The sequence below is a fragment of the Hordeum vulgare genome, chromosome 1H (assembly GCF_904849725.1).
Source record: "Hordeum vulgare subsp. vulgare chromosome 1H, MorexV3_pseudomolecules_assembly, whole genome shotgun sequence".
NCBI lineage: Eukaryota > Viridiplantae > Streptophyta > Magnoliopsida > Poales > Poaceae > Hordeum > Hordeum vulgare.
This window is the reverse complement of record NC_058518.1, coordinates 501,741,467-501,747,566: the sequence shown is the minus strand read 5'-3', so window position 1 is coordinate 501,747,566 and position 6,100 is coordinate 501,741,467.

Here is a 6,100-nt window from a genome sequence, read left to right as displayed (position 1 = left end):
TTGGTGCACATAGGTGAGCCTAGTTGTTTAGGTTTTGTATTTGACTAGTTAAATGCTAGTTTTGTTTCGTATATATTTGTTCAAGCCTAAACCATAATTATTCACCCCCCTCTAGGCGACATCCACATCCTTTCACAAATGAGCTTAAGCGCGATCATTCAAATGCAAATATTCTCTTATTTAAGATTGCACGATTTCAGAGAACGAATATATTGTACTTCACGAGCCGGTTAACCCTTTTTACTCACTTTTCAACCTCCTTATCATTCTTCCTATTTCTTAATTGCTCAAGGATGAGCGGGGCTTAAGCTTGCGGGAGTTGCACTACTGGAAAACAGTTATTTGCCATCTGCTGCTTCTTTGCCGTCTGCTGGCTGATGGCAAAGACCATCTTTGCCATTAGCTACCAGACACCACACGGCAAAGAGCAGGCTGATGCCAAAGGGACTGTTTGCCATCAGCCAGCTCTTTGCCATCTGCTAGCTCACGACAAAGAGCACTCAGGCAGACGACGAAGAGCATGGGCGGCCCACCCCGCAGCCCCGCTCTCCCCCCTAAGGGCCTCTCTCTTTGTCGTCCACTTTTCTCCTGTGTGCCGTCAGGAGGCGGACGGCAAAGAGGGTGCCCCCCTAAAGGCCATTAGCCCCACCCCCACGCGCCTCTCTCTCCCCCTAACGGTCACCCCGACACCCTCTCTCTCACCCCCGACACCACCACCGTCGTCGCACCCTCCTCCGGCCTCCTTGCGCCGCTGTGCGCCCTCCTCCTCCCCGGCCGCCCTGCGCCCTCCTCCTCCCAGGCCGCCCTGCACCCTCCTCCACCGCCGCCCTACGCCCCCTCCTCCACCCCGGCCGCCCTGCACCCTCCTCCACCGCCGCCCTGCACCCCCTCCTCCTCCCCCGCCGCCCTACACCCTCCTCCACCGCCGCCCTGCGCCTCCTCCTCCACCCCAACACCCCTCTCTCTCACCCCCGACACCACCGCCACCGCCGCGCCCTCCTCCGGCCTCTCTGCGCCGCCCTGCGTCCTCCGATCCCCGGCCGCCCTGCGCCCCTCGTCCCCGGCCGCCCTGCGCCCCCTCCTCCATCGCCGTCTCCTCCACCACCGAACCCTCCTCCTCCCCGGCCGCCCCCCTCCGGTGAGTCCTTTTTTTTCTTTTTTTGCTAATTTACAGATTTAGTTTAGTTTTGTTAATTAGTGGTAGCTAGATTATTGTTAGTAGATTTAGTTAGGTTAGTAGTTTTAGTTAGGTTAGTTAGTTAGCTTGGTTAGTTAGGTGGAGGAGGAGAAGAGGAGAAGAGGAGTAGGAGGAGGACGAGAAGAGGAGAAGAAGAAGAGGAGTAGGAGGAGGAGGAGGAGGAGGAGGAGGAGGAGAAGAAGAAGAAGAAGAAGAAGAAGAAGAAGAAGAAGAGGAGGAGGAGGAGAATAAAAAAATAAGAAGGAGAAGGAGAAGAAGAAGAAGAAGAAGAAGAAGAGAAGAAAAAAATAAGAAGGAGAAGAAGTAAAGAAGAAGAGAATAAGAAAAAAAATAAGAAGGAGAAGAAGAGAAAAAAGAAGAAGAAGTTGATTTTTTATTGTTTGGTATTTAGTGGTAGCTAGATTCTTTTTTAGTGACTTAGTGGTAGATTCTTTTTTTTGCTGTTTAGTGCTATCTAGGTTTACCGATAGGTTTGGTTAGCTTGGTTAGTTAGGTTAGTTAGCTTGGTTAGCGATAAGAAGAAAAGAAGAAGAGAAGAAGATAAGAAGAATACCTTCTCCTCCTCCTTCTTCTCCTCCTCCTCCTTCTCCTTCTTCTTGATTTCTTCTTCTTCTTCTCCTCCTCCTATTTCTTCTCCTCTATGTTATTCTCCTCACCTTATTTTCCCCAACAATGAGATAATTAGCCCATGTAGCTACAAAATGGCATAAAAACCTTGGTTAGCTCATGAATATTATATTCTTAACTTGTTTTCCTCTAAAATGACATAATTAGAATATTTGTGTTGATCGGGTGGATTTACATGTGATAGTTGTCTCGTCGCTGTCAGGTCTGCTGTGCGAAGACCTGCCCGCGTGTTGTACGAGCTCCGCCCCTGCATTCGTGGGTCAGTACAAATTTCATCTCCTCCCCACCCCTTCATTTACTGTGGCTCGGTTTCCGGATGAAACTTTCTAGATTTAGGTAATTAAATTAATTTATCAGTATGCGTGACCAGTATGCGTCTCCCGTTCGAAAGGGTGACATCTATAAATATGCATGTCTTTGCATATTTATAATCGCCATCCTTTCGAATTGTCCAACATTATCCATGGACAGCTCGAGTATGTGTAGATTGGGTTCGTTTTCCCGTATGCTGTGCTCTGGATCCGATGCGGAATTTCGTCAGTGCCTCCTTGTTGTTCTCCGGATGCACATCCTCTCTGTTTATTGCGGAGACGTGTATCAGGAGAACAGCGGGGAGGTGCTGCCGAAATTTTGCGTTGGATCCGGAGCAGAGCATGGGAAAACGAACCCAACCTACACATACTCGGGTGGGATTAGGACCTATATTTACCTATTAGCGTGTAGGTTGCCTGGACGTAATAAAAATGGCGAACTTGATTAATCGATGAATATAAATGCTAAATTATATATAAATATATTTCTTCTATCTTTATTAGCTACGTAAGATGAGTGATCGTGCGTGGATGTATACCGGTCACCCTAAAAACAAAGGAATTTGTGAAAGCCGCATTCGCAAATGGCGAGGAAAGAAACTATTGCCCCTGTCCTAGATGCGACAACTATAAAAAGACGACAGAGGCTGTAATGATTAAACACCTGCAGAGGTATCTTGTGGTAGACAACGGTATGGGTGAGAAGAGGCAGACCAAAATCGCAGTTAGTGTTCTTCGGTATATGCCAATCGTACCAAGACTTCAACGTCTTTTCATGGTCGAAGAGACAGCTAGACAGATGACATGGCACAAATTGGGCAAAAGAACCGAACTAGATGCGGATGGGAATAAGATGATGGTACATACATCGGATGGGGAAGCGTGGAAACATTTCGACGGATTGCATCAGGATAAAGCGGCAGCTCCAAGGAATCCTCGAGTCTGCGCCGCCACGGATGGTTTTAATCCCTTCGGCATGACGGCAACCCAATACAGTTGTTGGCATGTATTTGTCATTCCACTCAGTCTCCCCCCCGGGCAGATTATGCAAAGAAAGAACATATTTCTAACGTCGATAATTCCAGGGCCCAATTATCCGGGGAAGAATATGAATGTGTACCTGCAACCGCTTAAGGATGAATTGGAAGAAGCTTGGGATAACGGGGTCAAGACATACGATGCCGCTAGAAAAGAAAACTTCAAAATGCATTTGTGGTACATGTACTCTATGCATGACTTGCCAGCGTATGCGCTATTCTCTGGATGGTGTGTGCATGGAAGGTTCCCGTGCACCCAATGCAATGCAGCTCTGCAGTTTCATTGGTTGCAGGAGGGTCGGAAGTATTCTTGCTTTGACTTGCATAGACAGTTCCTGGATCCTGACCATCAGTTCGGAAAAGACAAGAAGAACTTTACCAAAGGTAAAGTTGTCAAAAACTTGGCACCACCTGCGTTCACAGGCCAACAGATCCTGGATGAGTTAAACGCCCTCGAGCCTGATCCAGAGCGTCCAGGGTATTTCAAGGGGTATAATTCAAAACACGCCTGGACTCACAAGCCATGCTTCTGGGATCTGCCTTACTTCAAAGACCTCCTTCTTCCACACAATATCGACATGATGCACACTGAAAAGAATATCGGAGAGGCTATTTTTGGTACACTGTTCGACATAGATGGGAAGACAAAGGATAATATTAAGGATAGAGTCGATCAAGAGACACTATGTCATAGACCGTTACAAAACATGCGAGAAGGCAAAGGAAAGCAGAAGTGGTCGAAGCCAAAGGCCTGGTTCAATCTTGGAAGGCCAGCTATGAGGGAAATTATCTTATGGGTCAAAATGCACAAGAAGGCGAAGGCATTCTCTGAGTCTGACCTGGATGATCCCAATAACTTCACTAACATATCATCCCACCAGAAGCTCGTGGCATACAGGGACGCGGGGAAGGCTATGAAAGGGGATGACTTTAACCCTAGCCAGGAACCTTTGGATCCAGAGCTGGTGATGATATCTGGTGGCGGGAGGCCCCATGGCTCGATAGCCATTGGAGATGGGATAATACGTTGTCCACTCACTCTCCCGGAGATCAAGGCGCGCCAGTCGAGCAGCTGTCCTGAGATAATGCGTCGTCCACGGCCAGTCGAACTTGCCATCGAGGTTAGTTGTACGGACTAAGAACACTTTCATCCATTTCATTATGTGTGTCACCATAGATCATTATTGTGGTAACGAGGAATGGTGTTTCAGGCTGCTCTTGAGAAAGAGAGATTGGCAAACCAGGCTGCTCTTGAGAAAGAGAGATTGGCAAGCCAGGCTGCTCTTGAGAAAGAGAGATTGGCAAGTCAGGATGCTCCTGATGAGAGGGACCAAACCACGGCACGATTGATTGAGGAGGAGAGGTCCCGAAATGAGGTGGGTCAACGGGCCCTGTACGAGCTTTTTGTGGTAAGTTTTTTTTCACATTAGCCAAATCATGTGTGTAATGTCTGTTTCATTACTAACTAATATGACCCACTCTTCAGGGTCTGTGCGAGAAGAGCGGTCAAGTCCCTCCGCCGATGCTCGTCTTCTATTCGATTGGCACGGTGAGTTTCATTATAAACTAGTATTAATAACTGAGTGTCATCATGCTAACTGAGACATTGCAAAATATCTATTCTGCAGAATAACTCCCGAGCGGCATCGCACAACCCTTCTCCAGGTGTTTCTCCTCCTTGATGACCACTACGGTAAGTTTCTCTTCTCCTCTTTTATATTCTCCTTGCCTTAATTTCCCCAACAATGACATAGTTAGCCCATTTAGCTTCAAAAAGACATAATTATCCCATTTAGCTCCAAAATGCCATAATAACCTCAAAATGGCATAAGAACCTTGGTTAGCTCATTAATATTATATACTTAGCTTGTTTTCCTCTAAAATGAGATAATTAGCCCATTTAGCTCCAAAAAGACATAGTTAGCTAATTTATCTCCAAGAAGAGGAGAAGAGGAGAAGAAATAGGAAAATGAAAAGAAAGAAGAAGAAGAAGAGAAGAAGGAGAAGGAGGAGGAGGAGGAGAAGGCCAAGGACCTTCTAGTCCTTCTCCTCCTCCTCCTTCTCCTCCTTCTCCTCCTTCTACTTGATTTCTTATTCTTCTCCTCCTCCTCCTCATTCTTCTCCTCTTTCATATTAGCCTTGCTTTAATTTCCCCAACAAAGACATAATTAGCCCATTTAGCTCCAAAATGCCATAATAACCTCAAAATGGCATAAGAACCTTGGTTAGCTCGTGAATATTATATACTCACCTTGTTTTCCTCTAAAATGGGATAATTAGCCCATTTAGCTCCAAAAAGACATAATTAGCTAATTTAGCTCCAAGAAGAGGATAAGAGGAGAAGAAATAGGAAAAATGAAAATAAAGAAGAGGAATAAGAGAAGAAGGAGAAGGGGGAGGAGGAGGAGAAGGAGGAGAAGGCCAAGGACCTTCTAGTCCTTCTCCTCCTCCTCCTTCTTCTACTCTTTCATATTATCCTTGCTTTAATTTCCCCAACAATGACATAATTAGCCCATTTAGCTCCAAAATACCATAATAACATCAAAATGGCATAAGAACCTTGGTTGGCTCATGAATATTATATACTTAGCTTGTTTTCCTCTAAAATTGGATAATTAGCCCATTTAGCTCCAAAAAGACATAATTAGGTAATTTAGCTCCAACAAAAGGAGAAGAGGAGAAGAAATAGGAAAAATGAAAAGAAAGAAGAAGAAGAAGAAGAAGAAGAAGAGAAGAAGGAGAAGGAGGCGGAGGAGGAGGAGGAGGAGGAGAAGGCCAAGGACCTTCTAGTCCTTCTCCTCCTCCTCCTTCTCCTCCTTCTCCTCCTTCTTGATTTCTTCTTCTTCTCCTCCTCCTCTTTATTCTCCTCTTTCATATTATCCTTGCTTTAATTCCCCCAACAATGACATAATTAGCCCATTTAGCTC